Source organism: Telmatherina bonti, assembly GCF_933228915.1.
Source record: "Telmatherina bonti genome assembly, chromosome: 3".
In the NCBI taxonomy this organism is placed as follows: domain Eukaryota; kingdom Metazoa; phylum Chordata; class Actinopteri; order Atheriniformes; family Telmatherinidae; genus Telmatherina; species Telmatherina bonti.
Window position 1 is genome coordinate 38,660,085 of NC_136621.1, and position 20,740 is coordinate 38,680,824.

The following is a 20,740-nucleotide window of genomic DNA, read 5'->3' on the forward strand; positions in this document are numbered from 1 at the left end:
AAAGAACATTAAAATTGAACATAATTTTAATAGTTAATTTTAATGTTAAACTAAAACATGATCAAATAAAAAATAATAAGCACGAAAGGGCTTTAATCAAGCTGCATTCGGGACTAATTCAATAAAAATTATTGTTGTTGATTATTATATAATGATTATTATGATTATTATAGTTAATGGTGAAACCGAAATAGCCTATGATCTGTGAATGTTCAGCTGGTTGTTTATTACATAATCTTATATCTGAATTAGTCATTTATATTCAGAAACTGAATTAGCTGTAAGAACAGACAGCGCTTGCTGAAAGCCAATTAAATATTGAACTATGCACAGAAATAGATCTGAATGAAATGTCACTGTGTGCTCAACAGAAACAGAGATGTCCTAGAAAATGTTAGACTGGATGCCTTACACTTCCAACGTTTCTCATCCTGACACCAGAAATGGTGCACCATAAATGAGTCATCTGGCAGGAGATGGGAATAGAAAATAAAGTTCAATCACAGTGTGACTTTCTGTCCTTTAACACGACGTTTACATTACTTTTAAATTGCCTCTGTCATCTCCGGACTATGGCACCGTTTGAAGAGTGAGCATCTCCATTTAAAGGTTCATAAATGTTCAAAGGCTGCCTCCCGTTTTTCTGTTTCTCCCGATAGAGAACCACTTTAGACACGGTCATCAAAAAAATCCACCTCCTTGACCTTCTGCCCCCTTAATCCTTTCAAACTAATCTGTTTTACTCGGAAATAGGTAGAATATTCAATGATCAAATTGATACAGTCTCTTCATTAATATAAGAAAATATGGTGATATGCAGGACTTAAATATCACAGCATTATGTTGTATCGCCAGCATGATTTAGAAAATGACAAAAAGACTAAATAATAATTTAATGTGTGCACTAACGGTGGTCATAAACCACCTCTCAGTAATGTCACATTGTTACACCGCCATGTTGGGTGGCAAAAAGCTGCCATTAACTTTGTCATCTAGGATGGTGCAAGTAGGCTTCACATTTTCCAAACCAGTTCATCACTTATGTTTTCAGGTTAAACAGCCTTATTAAAAAAAACAAACAAAAAAAAACAAAAAAAAAACATGTGCTTGCTTGTGCTCAAGACCTGTAAGATTCTCCAAAATCCTGCTTTGCAAATCTCCCAAGCTGCCAACTGATGGAGATATTGCTACCTGACTCAGTTTTCCATGACATCCACTATTACCATCAATCCATAGTCGCACCTCACAAGGACAGAATAAAGCTTACAGGGTTTTAGGTATTTGCACTGCGTTTTGGGGGACCTTGACTAAATTAAAACAGCAAAAAAAACTACAAAACCTTAGATGTTAAATTCTGGAATGATCCCTCAACAGCAATCCAGGTTCTTTAACACAGTTTCTTACTTGGAAAAACCTTCACTCTATTTATAAAAATGTAAAAAAGGTTCATTTTATTTATTTATACATTGTTTGGACCTAGACTACATCAGCCCCATGTTGTCTTCAGACTGTATATAAAAGATGGGCGGAGCCGCCGTGACGTAATCCGTAGGTTTCTATAGAGCTGAGTTAAAGCTCATTGGGGGGGGTTCCTACATTGCCATCTTGGCAGCATCACACATGTGCATGTCTCTCCTGGAAAATACAAAAATGGCAAAGAGGTAGAGCTGAGAGGGTGACTGTGAGTGTGGGGGTGGATAATCTACATCTATTGAATTCCTACCTGCCTTCAGTTTAGAGCTACTTGAGCTAATCCAGAGCTAACAAGAGCTAACCAGCTAACAAAGGTAAGCATTCTAAAGCTAATTTACCATGGTTGTGCAACACCATTTTCTTGCAGCAGGATATCGGGTAACTGTTAATAACAGGGACACACCCCTAATTATACCAAATTTCAAGATGAGATTACTTCTAAAAAGAGGAGTTATTAAAAAAAATTCACTCCCCCCACAGTTGTCATGAAGGTAAACCTGGCCTATTAAACTTAAAAGGCTTTTTGTACCAGGCTGTTTACTTCTGCTGTGAAGTTGGCGTTTTTTTTTTTAACAGTATCCTTACCTCTGCAAATGCACTTGTGCCTACATCTGCGGCCAGGAATCTTGGTGTCATGGTGGATGTCCAGTTGACTTTAAGGTCCATGTTGCCTCGGTTGCCTGTATTTGCTGAATTGCTCTCTACAACATCAAGAGAATCAGACCTTACCTAACAGAACACATGGCACAGCTTTTGGTTCAGGCTCTGGTCATTTCACGCATCAGTTACTGCAGTTTCCTACTGGCAGATGATCTAGAACGCCACAGCACATCTGCCCAAAAGAGCTCATGTCACTCCGCTGCTTATCATACCGCACTGGCTTCCGGTCGCAGCATGCATCAAATTCAAAGCTGTGCTTCTGGCTTACAAAACAATAACTCCAGCGGCTCCCGCCTACCTTTACTGCTTCATCCAGACCTACACTCCTTCTCAACAGCTATGTTCCATCAGTGAAAGATGCCTCGTGTTACCACAGAACTAAGTAACTAGCCAGACTCATTTCCCCTGTTTTTTCCTCGATGGTAGAATGACCTCCCAAACTGTCCTTTCGGCAGCCTCCTTGTCTACTTATAAATGCAAGCTTAAGAGCCAGCTCTTCAAGGAGCACTTCTGTACTTAGTTTAACTACACTGCTCAAAAAATAAAGGGAACACTTAAACAACACAAAGTGACTCCAAGTCAGCTAGACTTCTGTGAAATTAAACTGTCCACTTAGGAAACAACACTGATTGATAATCAATTTCACATGTTGTGCAAATGGAATAGACAACAGGGCAACAGTTGGCAAGACACACTTGCATAAAGGAGTGGTTCTGCAAGTGGAGACCACAGACCACTTCTCAGTTCCGATGCTTTCTGGCTGATGTCTTGGTGACTTTTGAATGCTGGCGGTGCTTTCACTCTAGTGGTAGCATGAGACGGAGTCTACAACCCACACAAGTGGCTCAGGTAGTGCAGCTCATCCAGGATGGAACATCAATGCCAGCTGTGGTAAGAAGATTTGCTGTGTCTGTCAGCATAGTGTCCAGAGCATGGAGACGCTACCAGGAGACAGGCCAGTACATCAGGAGACATGGAGGAGGCCGTGGGAGGACAACAACCCAGCATCAGGACCGCTACCTCCTTTTTTGTGCAAGGAGGAACAGGAGGAGCACTGCCAGAGCCCTGCAAAATGAGCTCCAGCAGGCCACAAATGTTCATGAGTCTGCTCAAACAGTCAGAAACAGACTCCATGAGGGTGGTATGAGGGCCCGACGTCCACAGGTTGGGTTACAGCCAAACACCGTGCAAGATGTTTGGCATTTGCCAGAGAACACCAAGATTGGCAAATTCACCACTGGCGCCCTGTGCTCATGACAGATGAAAGCAGGGGGGAGCATGTAGCACTACATGTCAAGACCTGTGTCCAACTGGACTCTCACTGTTGTTCTCACTCTCCTATGTAAGTCGCTTTGGATAAAAGCGTCTATTAAATGACTGCAAGTTTTGGCACTTCTAGGCTTCACTTTGAACTACCAGAGGTTGCCGCTTGTTTGTCCTAAACCCCATTGGTCTGGCTTAAGCTAGGTAGATTTCAGCGCACCCACGGTGCTTTACACCCATTAGACCACATTCATACTTGGTAAACGGCCTGTGTTACTGCACCTACACTAGGTCAGAACGTGGCAGCCAATCTGCACTAATGGCCTCTCCAGCCATCACCAAACATTCATACAGTCATATGACGCTGATGCTGGTGGCAAGGCAGGTAATTGTCTTGCCCAAGGACAATGACGGAGTTGCAGGAATTGAACTGCATTTGGAATAGAGCTGCTTTTAATGAGCCTAGCTGGGAAATGCACATTTTTATGAATCTCAGAAAGAACTATTAACATTTAGAGCAGGAAACCTACTGAGTGCATTAAGCCACACCATGGTCAACATTTTCATATGCATATCCTCTGATTATGACAAGTGATATACTTCCAATATAAAGAAATTTGATCAAATTAAAATGACACGCCATATTCTTCAGAACGGTTTGTTATTTAAAGAAAGATGGACGTCCTTGTGCCTAAGTAAAGGACGCTGGATCTAAATTGAAGTTTGAACAGCCTGAGTATTTAAAAAGCTGTTCAGGGTTTGAATTAGTCTTCTGGGATTGTTTGATTTGACAGCTATAATACTGAAAATAGGAATGTCCTTGATCCCCTTCTTGCACCTTCTTTTTATCCCCCATGCTCAGTTTCACGATGCACTTGTGTAAGCAGGGACACAGCGACAATCAATATCCATTTTCAGGAGGATGAGATTTGTCTGCTCGATGGTTCTCCTTCTGTAAAAGACGAGGCTTCAAAGTCAACAGCAGTTTTCAACAACGTTGAATGTTGCAGAATTAGCTTTGATTTCTCTCAGCAGCTGCAAGCTTTTATTTAAAAGCTCACACGTTTTGATTTACGTTTCTGTTTTTCATCCATACAAAAAAAGCTATTGACGCCACTCAGTTTCTGAGTTTCTTCCATTAAATCCACAAAAGCCTCATAATAACCAAATAAATATCTGGTATTTTTCAATTTTCTTCTCCTTGTATTTTCATGAAGTTATTACTCTGGTTTTTATTTGCTTCTAGTAGCTAATGGGCTTGTAAATACCTGCTGTTGTTGAATATGACAGGTAATCCTCTGCAGGACTTATAGTGAGCATGTCTGAATGCTGAAAAGCAGGAAGGTTCCAGCAGTTTCTGTGCCGCTGCAGACACCAGAGGAACAAACCCCAACAGGGAAAATAATTAACAGTTCCTCTGAAAAAGATGAAGATGAACACTTAAGCATTATTTCAGCAGTGTCATTGCCTGAATGGGACCTTGAGGTACATACTGCAAAGCTCAATGATGTCATAACCTACATTTCTTTTGTCCCTTCCATTGTGTTAACCAGCCGCTATCATGCCAGCAAATCCCCAATAACCTGCTTGAATCACACTGACTGGCTGTTTCTGCTGGTTGTTAGCAACTTCATGCAACTACTGGTCGGATGTTTGAGAGAATGGGTCTTGGTCCAAGTTACATTCCAATAAAAGTTGGGAGCTATCTGGAAGGGATTGCGGACAGAGGAATTGTTGAAAGGATTCTTCACATGATGGGTGGAAGTGAGCTGTTTGGCGGTGGTCTGGGCTCTCTTGTCTAGTTCTTGTCTAGTTTTCAATGATCTCCACCAACGTGGAAGTCATAGTGTTGGTTTGTTTATCTGTCTGCTGGAAACATAACACAAAATGTTATAGATTGATTTACATTTTCATTAAATCTCAGAACTCCGCCAAAGCTGCCCTTTATCACCGATTCCCCATGGTCCTCAGCCGGAATAGGGTGGATCGCCCTCTCCGGGTCGGGAGCCAGGTCCTGCCTAAAGTTGAGGAGTTTAAAAATCTCAGGGTCTTGTTCACGACTGAGGGAAGGATGGAGCGCGAGATTGAAACTTGACTTCAATGTGTTTGAAGGTTGATGATGTCACACCAAAAGTGGCTAAATCTACGAGAGAAGTCATTCTAGAGAGCTGTTGAGCTGTAATCACTCATTTATGCTAACCTGCGGTACTGTCAAATATGGATTTATTACATTTATACTCATTTAACCAATTCAGAATCACTGTCTCTTTAACCGGCCCTTGGAATTTCTTGTAAAAGCCAATGTTGCATAATAAAGTAAAATACTTTATCATGGTGGATAGTGGTGACATGATGCCTTCTTCCATAGAGAGGAGGGTCTGAGGAAGACCTAGGACACACTGGGGGGATTATGGGGGCATTCACATCAGGATACGCTTGGTCTTATTCAGGGCTCGACTTTCACTTCGTTTCCATGTTTGACAACAAGCCATTTCTAAAGATTCAGGTATGTTTGTCGTGGCAACGTTTGTCTGTAATACCTCATGTTTACCCACAATGCAAGACTACTTCGAATGCAGGAAGTGATTTTTTTTCATAATTTCCTTCCTGTATTTGGTCTGCTTGAAGCAGACCTGGATCTGGCTTTGTAGGCCGACCAAGTTTGCTTCTTTGATCCGAATCAGAATTTGTTTGGTGCATTCAGATTTCCCCAAACGAAGCGGACTTTCTGAGCAAACAGACTCGGATTCGGATCAAAAAGGCTGATGTGGACATGTCCTACTTTTCTCAGCTGTGTGGGAACACCTGGGGAGAATCTACACAGTCATGGAGAACCTGCAGACTCCACATAGAAAGACCCGGATCAAACTCCTCCTCATCATTCTTCCAGTTTCTAAACATCTGTCTTGATATAGAAGCGTTCATGTGTCGTATTTTTATCTGCAACCTTTACAGGTTGGTAAATCACTGGGCTGTGTTATGCAGACTAATGAAGGATTGTGAACCAGCAATGTTTTAGATGTCTTAATAATTATTCTACTTTTCCTTTTTTATTTTATTAATCCCGCTGACATTTTTAGTGTCACATTCATAATTCTGGTACCAGTGAATGTGCTAGGTTACACAGTTACACAATTTGACACAAGGGTTCATACAAATCATGCAAATAGGAGCACTGAAGTCGTGACGATTATAAGCAAGAGATCTCCCAGGGCAACCGATCCCACAAAAGACATGCAAATACATGCCATTGTACACTTACTGAATACACTTCAGGTGGTCTCTATCCATGACCTGCATGATGGCACCAGCCAGTTAAGATGTCAATTACGCTTTAAAGGAGGAAAACTGAATCTTAAATACAAGATGAAGAAAAAAACATTCAAGTCTTCATGACTGTTTAGCCTTTAGAATACTGTCTCAGCATGTATCCTTTTTATCCAGCTGACTGGATGGACTGGACATTAAATTCTACAGAAACACATGGCCTTGAAGCCATGGGCATCAGCTTCCTTATGCTCCATATGTCATCCTCCCTGAACCCTAGATCACTGAGGTCAAAATGATGTAGATGGATCTAAAAACAGCTTTTGTTTGTCTTTAAATATGTGAAAATAATCTTTTCAGTGCCAAAAAAAAGTGAAAAAAGTGCATTTATTGTAGTTATTGCACTTGTAAATAAGAGAACGGAGCGTATATTTCAGCTACACGAGATCTTTTCCAACTTGGCAAATACCAAGAACTGGTCAAGAGCCCTTTAGAAGAGGGTCTCCTTTTCCTGTTGCTTTCTGACGCTGCATTTGTACATCAATCAGATCATTTAAGCAGTCTGAATTCTTACACAAACACTTGGATTTAATCACATAAATCCTCAGGAAACTGTTCCATAAGTGCATATTGCCAGGTCTCCTGCAGCAGAAAGTCCCACAGTAAGCAGTGAGAGGAAAACAGAGCTGTGCTGCTTATCAACAACTTAACACAGATCTCTGCAGGAGGTCGTAGAGGAGGGAGGGCTGCAGGCCACCAACTTCCACATAACAATGTTTCAGTTTAACTCTCATACTGCTGCTAGATCTGTATTTTGAGTTTCCTCTCTGTACTATTATACCACTGTGCAACACATGAAATCACTTCTTTTATTCAGTTGTCAGACATTAAAATGCACGATGGGATATATTTATGGCAGAAAAGTTCACCAACATTTTCTGTGTTTCCACCGTGATGCATCCTGTGACATGATTAGCTCAGGAAACTTTACGCGTTGGAAGGTGATGCTGTGGGTTGCCATGGTGAGTTTGTAACCAGAGCAGCCTGTCTGCATGTGAGGCGCTTTAGATTCAGGCATATTTTCAGCTGTTTTATCATGGTGTTCTACTGAAACGCTCCATGGAGTTAAACTGGTCTTACAAATATTACAAATGACTTTTACATCATTTACAAATGTGTACAACAATTTATAAGTAACTTCGAGTACTTGCAGTGGATTTTCATATCCACACATAAATATGAATAATATGATTATATCCAGTAAATGTTATGGCTTGTGTTGGGTCAGCAGCATCATCTGGGTCCTTCATATTGGATGCTTTGGATTCACAACACACCTCTGAGTCCTCTCATCTGCAGAAATACGCTGATCACTGCAGTCAGTGGTGTCGTGGTCTATCAGGAAGTGGATATACTCTCAATTTTTTGTCCTTGTTTTAAAAAAAAACGAAAAAAGTTGCCCAGAAAACCGCTGTTTCAGAAAAAGTGACATGTAAGACTTAATTTAGTCTACTTAAATATCCATCAGTATATTTGCTTGTTGTCACATAATTTCTGCTCTTCGGTTCCAGGGAGGAAGAATTATGAAATAACTAAACCTGTACTGGCACACAGGCTAGTGTGAGACAGGCTCATAAACATTTATATATAGCTTTATTTTGTCTATGTTCAGGCTAAAGTTAATGCAGTCGTTGACTAAATGCACCAGTGTAGCAAAGGTAACCTTATCTTAGCTGCTGGGCGACGTAGCTACATGTTTAGGGATGTTTGTAACTGTAAAAGCAGCATCACAGGTGGTTTAGAAGTGTGTTTACTCAATGCTGACTAAAAGAGAAGTGGGTATACTCCATATACCCTGGACTACACCACTGACTGTAGTTGTGGAGCGCCAACTTTGTGGGAGCCGGACTATTTCGGGAATAACAGACGTGTGGTTTACATCTAGGGACATAAGAGAGGACAGAAAGCTGGGAATTCAGCTGAACAGACTGGAAATAAAATGCAGGAGCCATTTGCAGGGAAGGACAGAGCAGACTCTTCTTCTTGAGGAAGGTATAAATCCTTCAATGTCTGCACCAAGATGTTGCATCCTATGTAGAAGTGCAATGTGCTTTGCATCCATCTGCAGGAGCAGCATCATATAAACTAAAAGACTGGTTCTGTGCTGGGAGCAACTCTGGAAGCCTGGAGGTGATTCAACAGAGGTGTCTTTAGTCAGCTGTAACACACAAATTTACAGGAGGTCATTCCTGCCAACAGCAATCACCCTCTAGAGCACAATCTCTGAAATAAACCACTTTATAACAACTACAGGGAAAAATATCTGACAGCTGATTAAAGTCCAGCTTGTTTGTGTAGAACTGGGAGGAATAGAAAGGGCATGAAAGGAGTCTTAAAACTCAAGATTATCCAGTACAAATGTAATCTGTGCACGTCAGGCCATGCCTGCACATGCATTTAGCTGTTAGTATGCACAGCAAGCTTCTGGAACAAGCATCAGCACATCAGGGAGGCTGATGGTGAAACAAACCTTATACATGTGTGGCGTTTTACTTTCTGTGTGGATTCAAACATACATTTAATGTCTCAACGTGCTCACAAATTATTGTGCACATTTATCAAAACTTTAATATTATTTGTAGCTGTGAGACTAACTTTCACATGTAGGACGTCTTTGTTCCTTATTCAGTCGTGTGGAGATGGAACATCAGCCTCGACTTGCAGCTGGCAGCCAGACGTCTCCTCCTCCGTTTCCCTGCTTCAGTGATAATCGGAACATTTCAGTACATCCCAACCTCTCGGAGTCTTTACACGTCCATCTCGTCACAGTTCAGCACAGAAATCCTATCAGGAGTTTGTTTCCACATTGAATAAAAGTGTTAGTATGAAAAGAATTAAGTTAAAAAGAAGGAACTGTTTGTGACAGTGGTGCACTGTGAACGGGGAAGGAAGTGACGTTTATCACGCCTCCAGCATCGTCACCAGAGATATTTACAGAATCTAAACGTTAGAGCCAGCTCTGCTTCATGTGACTCACTGTCCCAGTTTGGGAAAATGAAGTTGTGAAATCATGTCTGAGCGTTCAGGAGAAGAAACGAACATTTGCTCAGGCGCTCGACAGATCCAAAAGATTTCAGAGGTCTCATTCCTTTCAGATTTACCGCATGAAAGTTTAGTGGAATATTTATGCCACATGCTTTTTGCCTGGCATGGGACATGTAGGTACAGTTGTGCTCATATTTATTCATTAAAGAAGGGGAAAAAACAGCTGTCTGTAAAATAAGCTGAAAATGACTAAAGTAATAATAAATAAAAATTTGATGAAAATCATGACATTATTTTCTAATTCTGGTTCAATAGAAATATATTTTTTAAAAAGCAAACAAATAAGATGATTTATTACATATGACATCAGTCATAAATTAATATTTAGTTGAACAATGCTTTAATGTTTCCGCTCCAGTCAGGTGTTTTCTGTTCCTCTCAGTCAGACTTCTGCACCTGTTGACAGGTATTTTGTCCCACTGTTCAACAGAAAAGTCTCTAACTTGTCCAGGACACATTTGTTTGTTTTTTTTCCTTTCTTCAACTCAATTAAATGAAAAAACAGTGTCTTATATTACTAAATGATATTTTTGAAAACTTTTAGTTATTGTTCCTTTTTTTAAGTCTCCAGTTATCTGAGTTACTGTTGTAAATTCAGCCTTTTCTTTAATAAAGGGGATGAAAACATATGAGCACAACTGCAGCAAGGTTTGCTCAGGTTTAATCAGCCTCACATAAAAGTAACTATTATATATTTACATGTTTATATATAACAATGTGACCCTGTAGTGGACTGGTGACCTGTCCAGGTGATCCTGCCTCTCACCCAGTGATTACTGGGACAGACTCCAGCTTCCCAACCTGAACTGGAACAAGCGGTGAAGAAAATGACTGAATGAATGAACATAACAATGTAAAGGGTCATTTAAAGGGAATATTTCCCTTAAGTCACTTAAAGTACGTCTTGTTTCTGCTTTCATGTCTAAACTGTAGATGTGAACTCTGACAGAACCGTCTGAAGCATCGGTTCAGGGAGAAACCTTTGATTTGTTTCGTGTCCACAGCTTTGCATGCAGCACGGTGTCTTCAGACCTGTTTTGGGCCCCGCTCCTCACAAACATCACACCATTAAGCAGTAAGTACTTTTCCTGACAAAACACTCCACATGTTGCCAAGCAACACTTGGTTTTTGTTTTCATCTGTCGCTGCAGAGGCGAAGATAAAATATCTAGAAATGAGACCATCTTTCCCACCACTGCAGGACCACTGGTTGATCTGGTCCGCTAGACGGGTCAAGCCATTTTCACTTGTGTCTATTAGAAACTAATTATGACTTATTAACGTCAAATTACTGCTGCCAAAAGCAGTTGGTTCACATTATATCACCATTAACTCTTAGTAAGACTGAAAGGAGCTATCTTACTAAGACCACTGTTACTTTAACTACTTAAATTTGCTTATTTGCTTCACTAAGTGGAGGCAGATATGAACAAATATTGATATTTGTCGCAGTCAGATTCCCTGTTTTATAAAATAATTGCAGAAAATGTGGCTGGTGTATTGTTTTTACAGCCTAATCATGCAAAGAAACTTCCAACTAAAGCAGATAAATCTGCCACTGAGCTGTGTGTACATCAGCCCTCAGCCTGACTCCCATTTACCGTAATGTTAGGTAACAGCCTATCAGCACTCCACATAAATCACTGCTGTTTGTTGATATAATCTGGCTTTTATCTCCCCTTTGCACCCCTCCCCAGTCCCTGTCTTTTCTTCCTCTCTGTCTCATCCATACATCCCGTCTTGCTGTCCCTGTTCCTGTCAGTCAGCTGCTCCACTTCTCAGCTAACTGTGGTCACTTACCTGAAGAACGGCCAACCGGCTGTCAGGGCGATAATGTAAACCTCGCTGAGAGGAGATAACAGCCGACCGGGATCATTTGTCTGACATGCACACACACACACACAAATAGGAAACCTCTCAGTTACCATAGAAACGTGACCCAAAGCCCCATATAGGCTCATATCGCAGTAAATTGACCAAACACTCCCTCCTCATGTGTACTTTGCCCAGACAAGATGCTCACAGGAGAGCGAAACTTCTCAACACAAAGATGATGTAACAAGGCAGAAGGATCCCTTCTGAAAGCAGGAAACCTGCAGAAAATCTGAAAGGTCACTGACAACATCCACAACCTCCACATCAACAAGAAACACAAACACAATCCGTGTTTGCTCTCAGAAATAAAGATTTAGATTGAAACCGTTTATAAGACAGTCTGTTTAACCGTAATTCACAGTGAACCTCCAGACTCAATGTTTACATGATTACTGGTAATACTGGAGTTCTGACAGCTTGGACATTTTGTCCCCAGTCAAAACCTATCTATGTTCCTTTATTTAAAAGGACTTTGTTGTCAAGAGAACAACTGTTCAGTGTGTAACTGGGTCCACCTTGTGTTAGTGACTGGGCATAACAGCCTACAGAAAACCACAGAAAATTCTTAAAAATATAGTATAATATAATGTAATATGATATGATATGATATAACATAATATAGTATGATATAATATAATATAATATAATATAATAATAATGTGATGTGGTCTGAAATGATGTGATATAATATAACATAATATAGTATGATATAATATAATATAATATATCATATAGTACAATATGATATAATATAATATAATATAATATAATATGATGTGATATGATATATGATATAACATAATATAGTATAATATAGTATAATATAGTATAATATTATATAATATAATATATGATGTGATGTGATATGATGTGATATAATATAACATAATCTAGTATGATATAATATAATATAATATAATATGATGTGATATGATATATGATATAACATAATATAGTATAATATAGTATAATATTATATAATATAATATATGATGTGATGTGATATGATGTGATATAATATAACATAATCTAGTATGATATAATATAATATAATAAATATATAATATAATATGATATAATATAATATAATAATAATGTGATGTGATGTGATATAATATAACACAATATAATATAACACAACACAATATAATATAATATAATATAATATAATATAATATAATATAATATATGTTTTCTGTCACATCAGCTCATCATTAATATTGGCCTCTGTTCCTTTTAAACCTTTATTCTATTAGTTTTTCAGCAGCTATTTAACAACACTGTTGTCATTAACCAGCAGCAGTTGAAGTATTTCTTGTAAATCTCAAGTTAAACATTAATGCAATAAAATCAGATATCGGCTGTATGATAAAGGAGGATATAAATGTCAGGATGTGTTTGTTAAAAGGTAACGTATGAACAGTATGATTTCTAAAGCTTTGTGATGTTGCCTTCCTTCTGAACACAAAGAATATCTGATTGTGACTAAAAGGAGGGTGGAGTTATACTGGGGGGAGGGGGGAGTTATGTTTCAAGAGGAAAATAAAGATAGAGATCTCAGACTTGTGTAAATATCCAAATAAACTACAATTGCAATCATTTACCATGATTAATGATTAAATAACTTCTGTTCTGACGTGTAAGGAAACGGGAAAACAGCGAAGCCGATGTCATGTTTAATATGTACAAAGTTATTTAGTGACTTTATAAACTTCTAACCTTTAACATGAAGGACATGCTGTAAAATAATACGGTGGCTTCTTCATTCTGGCTGTTAAATTCTAGAAACAGTCTGGTATGTTGACATTTATTTCAGTTTGACAAGGACAGTGCATTTTAATAACCATGAAATGTAAACAGGCACATTTATGGCAGAACTGAGTTCCATCTGTCGGATCTGAGCGCTGTTGGTCCCAGACCACAAGCAGCCCCTCATGGATAAAAGATTAAGATGCTACCATGCAGGTATAAAATACATTTGATTGTAAAGTGCATCAATGAAGGTCACATTGCCGACATGCTGGGGTATTTTCACCGTCATGGTTCTAGTGTGTTTGAGTTTTCACCGTGTGTATTTGGACACGGGAGGTTTGGTGGCACTCGGAGGGGTCGATGACACTGGTTGACCCTGTTCCCTGCTGTGACCTGCGGTCTGTCTGTGTGTGATCAGAGCCTGTTCGCAAGCGATGCCTCTGACTACAATGAACTACTGCAGTGTTTTTAGGTAAATATTTCCACATATTGCTGGTTATAACAATGGTTTAATTTAGTTTTTTCTTTTGTACGCAGCGCCCTTAGACCTCACTGAGGACCACTCTGCTTCACAGGGTGCAGCGTATTGTATGACTCACTTATGTCCAATAAAGTAGAGTAAAATATACCATCTTATTCCACCAGTGTTGTGACCACTAAACACAAAAGGGTTCATTTTGTGGATGCTTAAATTCTACTTCTCATGTTATTCATTCATTCATTTTTTCCCTGCTTGGTCCAACTAAGGGTTGCGGGAAGCTGGAGCCCGTCTCAGCGGTCATCAGGCCAGAGGCAGGGAACACCTGGACAGGTCACCAGTCCATCACAGGGTCACAACCATTTACATCACACTCACTTCTAGGGAGAGTTTTGGAGTGATTAATAAACCTAACATTCATGTTAGAGTTTGCATTTAACATGCAAACTCCACACAGACAGAACCCAAACCAAGTGAAGGCTGCTCCTGAGAAAGGTCGCCATTTGAGGTTCGAACCAGTGACCTTCTTGCGAGCCTGCCGTGCTAACGGCTATGCCACTGTGCAGACAACCACGTCTAAAGGACTGCTGTGTAACTATGACGTACCAAATGCTGCTTTATTTGCTGCTTTTGTCAAGTGACAGTATTGAACAGAGAAATTAGGATTTGGGTTAAAAAGTAAGTAAAAGTTTTGAGTAAAATGTTGTGTGAGGTTTGCTTGTTCTGATGGATCTGTGTCGCTACGTTCAAAAGGATTGAGCCTTGAAAAAGCTTCATTTTCAACTTATTTGACTCATTTTATGTTTTTCACCAGTCTGAGTGCAGTAAATTCCCTTAAACGTCACATCGGAGGAAGAAAAACCAAACAAAAGGCTTTATTTCTTTCAGTTGTTCCTCTTTATTCACCTTTTTAACATTAAGTAGAGCCTTAGCTACAGGAACATTTTGTAAACAGAAGCTGAAATGTTGGAAAACTTTAAATCTGATGCAGAAAATCCTAAATAAATGATCCAGCTTGTGTAATAATCTGGTAAAATTTCAATTCTTTGGAAGAAAATCAAGAACTTCCACAGTGAAGCCTATGCAGCATGTCGGGTAATTCCTCTGACCCTGAATTAAAGTAAATGTGTGTAAAAATAGGATTTGTTGCTTTGCTCTGCAGGACAGTTGCTCAGCAGAAGTAACTTGTTTCATGCTGACTACAGTAATATTCAACTTTTGCTGCACAACAGTTGAAAGACAGAACAAATAGCGTATCTGGACTGATGTATGGGGGCAGAAATCTTTCCCTTTCGGTCAGTGTGAAGAGTCCCAGTGTGCTGTCGGGCTTTCTGCATGCACCCCTCTGCAGCTGCCAAGGTGACCTCAAACCAGTCGAGTCAGGGTTTCTCAGATGGAGCAGAGTCTCTCTTAAAAGCTCAACTTTCCCCTGCGAGGGCACTGATTGGGTGACATCATTAGCAGAGAGGCTTTCTAATGTGAAAAGGCTCTGAGATGTCCTGCTAGGTGAAGACTTCATGCATCAGGCGGCTTCGTCTACAACTGGAAGGGTTCCGTTGTGACAGACCGAAAGACACGAAGATGGGAAGCAACAAAAGAGAAAAGATCTGCACTTTGTTGCTGACTTGGTCTGATTGGAAATAAAAGGAACTGAATGAAATTATGCAGATAGCTATAAAAAGTTTCTGGAAAACAGAAACCTGTGTTTGTTTCTGGATTCTGAGATTTGTGCAGGAGGCATTTGCATGTATGGAATTCTAATAGAAAGATAAGATATGTTTATGCTCTTAAATGTTGTTCTGTTGTTTTTTTTGTTTTTTTTAAATGTCTGGGTAAAAAAAAAGAAATTTGGTTGAGACGGCTTCACCATCCAACCCCCTCTCAGCCATATTTGCTACTCACACACCACAACAAAGCATCTATACAATCTCACCACACCTGTGCGTAACTCCAGGTACACCTTACTTCCACGTTCTCCCTGTGACAGTTCATTCTGCAGACACGAAATCACGGAAAATGTTGTGCATTTGTACCGTGGACTTTTTCATACTTCAGTATATCTTTAAACTGGAAACCAGAACATCCCCAGTGTGCAGTTAATCCACATTTAATGAGCCACACATATGAATTTCATTCACTGAATGGGATGTTATGTGCAGTGAATTTTCATGTTGTGGAGATTTCAATGATCTTATTTTATGTGAGAATCCCAACATTCATCTTCCTCTTACCTGACAAGGTAAAACAATGGCCACAGAAAACTGTAAAACTGTTTATAAAAAAGATTTTATGTAAATTAGGCCCTTTAAATCCAAACACATCGCTCGACATGTAGTCACATGAGCTGCTCATTTTGTCCACTAGATGGCAGCATTCCTCCATAAACAGCAGGCACAGCTGCTGCTTCAGCGACTATATTTCACCCTGTCAATATTTCTTTTAATAAAAGTTAAAATAATCATGGTTTTCTTTCAGCTAAATAATTTTTCCCTGCAGAAACCATTAACCTACACAGTTGTTGCACAGACAGCATCGCTGTGCAGCACTGTGGACACATGATGTACACATCTCACAATAGATAAGTAGAAGTTTTACAGTAAATACTACAGAAATATGGTATGTACCTCAAGATTAATCAGACCAAATTTGCACTTAGCAGTCCTTGTTTGTAAATGTGATGAAACTAATATGCCTTTAATGGGTTTATAATGAAAAGTTCCCTCCCAACAGCATGCGATTGATTAGTTTCATCACCTAAAAGGTAAAATACTAAAACTTTGGACCGTAAAAAAGGAATCATTTAAGTTTGAAAGTGAATACCTTGTTTTGTTTAAAAAAAAAAAGAGAGATAAAGAAAAAAAAACGGTACCTGATTTGTTTTGATAATGTTGATCATTCACCCTGAAATCTGCGTCATGACTTGGTCTGACTTCTTCACTTTCATTATTTCAGCATGAAAAGTGAAACAACTAAAACAGACAGAACTGTTCTTATTGTTTCCTGTGATCCAACTTTGTTGCATCCAGAGAATATCGCTCCTGTTCTATCAGAACCAGCTTTACTCCTCTGAACCAGAGCACTTGCGATGTATCGGCCAGATGTCGGGCTCTTCAAGGAGCAGTTAAAGGGCACGTCTGAGCTTCTCCAGTCCAGGTCGTCACGGATGATCAGCAGGCTCTGGATGTTCACCCAACCCTGTCTGTTCACACTTTTTGCCGTGTCTTGCCTCATAGATCCATCTGAGAGATTGCGTGAGCCGTGAAACCAGTGCACGTCTCCATCCGGATGGGCGCGATCGAAGGTGCAGGCAGGACCTTGACTCTTTAAGACCCCCTCAACACTCCCACAGCACTCTAAAGGGAAGAGAAGTGTGTTAAAATGCTTCTTACATTCAAAACATTTGCAAAGTTTGAAATCCTCATCAAATGTTCCAGATGTTCTCCATCACATTTACAACATTTATCCTGAAAACTTTTCACAGCACTTTTTTTTTTCACTATATCCAAGTAATCCTGCTGTATAGGAGAAGATCTTCAAAGACCCCACATGGGTGCGGAGATGGAGCAGGAACCACCCTACAGCTGAGTGGCACGTGTGCTGTGACCTTCCACATAAGTTTGCTTTGTTTAGCTCAGTGAAAATGTCATTAAGATGTATGGAGACATTTTCACAGAGCAGCAGCTGTGTGCCTTTCTGGACAAATGTGCATAATTCCAGCGACATCACTGTTCCGCGTGAAAGCCTTGGAACCAGAGTGGAGCTGTAGCGCAATGCGTCTCCTCCTGCAGGAGCACGGAGATGAGAGAAGCGATGTATTTACCAAACGCTCTTCAGAGTCTATAACACCTGACAGTTCAGCACACAGGTGTCTGAACGTCCACGTGGGCCCCTTAAGGGCTACATTTGGAGTGCAGATGGGTCCCACCTTTGGGTCCATTGGTCACCTTCGGGTCTTTAGCCCTCCGATGTTCCTTATTAGGGAACTGGTCCATATGGGCTTCACATAAGGGGCCCATGAAACTGAAACCACATGAGACCTGCAACATGTGCCTGGTTCAAGCCCATGCCCACTCATCTAGTGATTCCTACTGTGACGGCCCCTGCCCTTCTGAGTGTTTTCAGGTGCCGTCTGATTAGTGGCATGAGCTACGCTTTGGCCCAATGTGTTCTGTCACTCCTTAAAACTTCCACCAGCCTGAGTTCAGTATGTCTCCCAGGCTTGGGCTGGGAGATCAGGCGTGATACTTGGTTTTACTTTCGCTTTGGTTTAGGTTGGTTTTGTTTTGGTTAGGCGTCTATTTTACTTATGTTTTTTGAATAAAGTTTATTTTTGTAACCCCACTTTGTGCCCCCCTCCTTGGTTGCAGCCTTTAAGCCGGGCTGTAACACTACCAATCTCCATCTTGGCAGGGTCATGCGCATTAGACCTCTTCAAATTTGACCTTTTTCAAACATATACAAACTGATATTATTCCCAAAGTCTAAATAAACTAAATATTAGTTACTTTGATCTTGGACCTTGGCTATGCCTGGCTCATGAGCCATGTAGTTTTATTGTTGATGTTCAAAAACAGTACAACATTTGGGATCTTCTGTCCTTGTTTTCATTGTAGCTTCCCAGAGGTTGATGCTATAGTACTGCTGTTTATTCACTTCTATACTACAGCTATTAACTGAATAACCTCTCAGCCAATCACGGGAAACCAGAAAAATCCAGTGTGTAATATGCAGCCTTGTGACTGTCCCAGTGGTAATAGGGCTTGGTCTTCCTATTTCTGTGCAGGTGGCATGAAGATAAAGGTGCTCAGCATGAAATAGTACCTGTTTGACACTGAATGTGTGCAGTTCTCACCGACAGACAACATCTTCTCCTTTCTGTTATGTTTTACTGAATATATGTTTGATTTATGTTGGTGTGTGTTTAGATTTGTAGGGAAAAATGGGAGAAACGAGACTGAAAATGTGTTAAAAAAAAAAAAAAAAATTGGTTTCCCAGCAGTACCTCTGCGCACCCCTGGAAGTCATGGACCCCCTGTTGAAGACCTCAGTCAAACAAAACAAGACATGCTGATGCAGTTTGGGGTAAATTTAGTAAAGTGTGCACACAGCTGATGCTTTACACCCCCCCCCCCCCCCATGTTGTGTCAGGGATATTCTGATGATCTGAAAACAAAGGCAGGAAAGACGAAGTCTGCAGGATTTCATGCCTTTAACCTTCTGTTTCTGCTCCGTTTTTTTTCTTCACTCGTCTCAGAAACCCTGATAAGGAAAGTTTGTTGTAAGAGAGACTCTGACCTTGTAGCTCCACTCTTGTAGAGCCATGAGCCACTCCTTGGTTGGAGTGCAGTTTGCACCTGTAGGGCTTTGCCTTGCCGCTCTCCAGAGGCAGCGCTTCCTGAAAGACGAGGGACAGCCGTCCAGCTTTATACTCGCAGTGAAACTCGCTCAGCAAGTGTCTTTGGTGTGTGATCATTTCCTCCTCATTGTCCATAGAGCACAGAGACATTCTGCCTTGGGACCACTCCATGTGTGTGATCGACAGGCCCTGCTGAGACGAGGATGCGCTGCAGTGAAGGGAAACTTGTTTGCCACACTCTGTCGCCACTGTGGGACTCAGTTTTAGCCTCACCAGCTCTGCAGAGACAAGATGTGGACATATTTTTCATCAGGACACAACCAAACTGACAGACTGCAATGAGGAAGCAACTAAACTGTGATTCAGATGCTTCAGCATCTCAGTTCATTTTACATCTGCGGGAGATTTAGCCGGTGCTGGTAGAACGATGTTTTAGTCTGGAATAATGGAGGAGTGAGATGGTAGAGCGTTTATGGTGTCTGGGGGGTTTAAAATGACCTCGGCAGATATGTTTACTTTCTATCTGACCGTTTCCTGCTGTGGTGTCAAAGGAAAAGTAGTTCCTTCTGTGGTAAAAACACTCCAACCACGCTGGAAACAATGGCTTCAGGTTCAGAATACCTTTAACAGCAACTCTGGGAGGCAGTTCTGGTGTCTTCAATGAGATCCAGGCAGTTTTTTTTTTTTATAACTTATTACATACTGAACACTTCTTTAAGCAGAAGCCAAGTGATCAACATGAAGGTTATTTTCACTGTTTTGTTCAGTAAAATCTAGATTATTGTATAACCTATAATTGTTGACAATTAAAAAGGATTTATAAATGTCATTCACACTGGAAACAGAAAGCAAATGTAAAATACTTTGGAGCACAAGTGTTTATAAACAGCAGACATACCTTGAGTTGTTAGTGTGACTGCACAGAGGAGCCAAAGCAAGCGGAAAGCTGTTAGGTCCATTCTCAAGTCTTTTGCATTTCACTGGAACACAGAGGATGAGATTATTAAAACACTTAACAAATGAACAATCTACGTTTAGTATCCATAGTGCAAAGCCAGATGTTAAGTTTCTAGCAGAACTTACCTCTCGGTGCTTCCTCAGTGATCAGCGTTTCCACCTCTTTGATTTTTTCCTTCCTTCATATATCTGAGGACATAAAGTTAATCATTACAGAACTGCAAAGCAGAATTAGCAGGAAGGCTGGGTGTTTACCAGCGCAGGGGCGCGTGCTGAAGCCTGAGAAACAATGCCGTGGAAAAGGAAACGTCTGTGTGAGACAGAGTGAGAGAGTCCGAGTGAGCGAGGGACACTAAAGATCTATTCATAAAGACATGAAAGCTGCAGATCTGTGTGAAGACTTTGTGAGTTGCAGCAGTTTTCTGCTGCATTCAGCTGTGATAAAGATTTTCCCCATGATGTCATCATGACAATTTAATGCTCTTCTAGCTCTGTCGCCTCAAGGAAAATGCTTTCATCTCCCAAAGCGACACTTTCACTCCTACAATATCTGT

The 20,740-nt window shown here is 40.4% G+C and overlaps 1 long non-coding RNA gene across 1 annotated transcript; it reads right to left on the bottom strand.

Moving 5' to 3' along the window:
- Positions 1-19,416: 19,416 nt before the first annotated feature.
- LOC306774468 lies at positions 19,417-20,367 on the bottom strand. Its single transcript, XR_013771827.1, has 3 exons — positions 20,313-20,367; positions 20,128-20,209; positions 19,417-19,507 (listed from the first exon to the last, which is right to left on the bottom strand). It is a non-coding gene; the product is annotated as an uncharacterized lncRNA (long non-coding RNA).
- Positions 20,368-20,740: the final 373 nt, after the last annotated feature.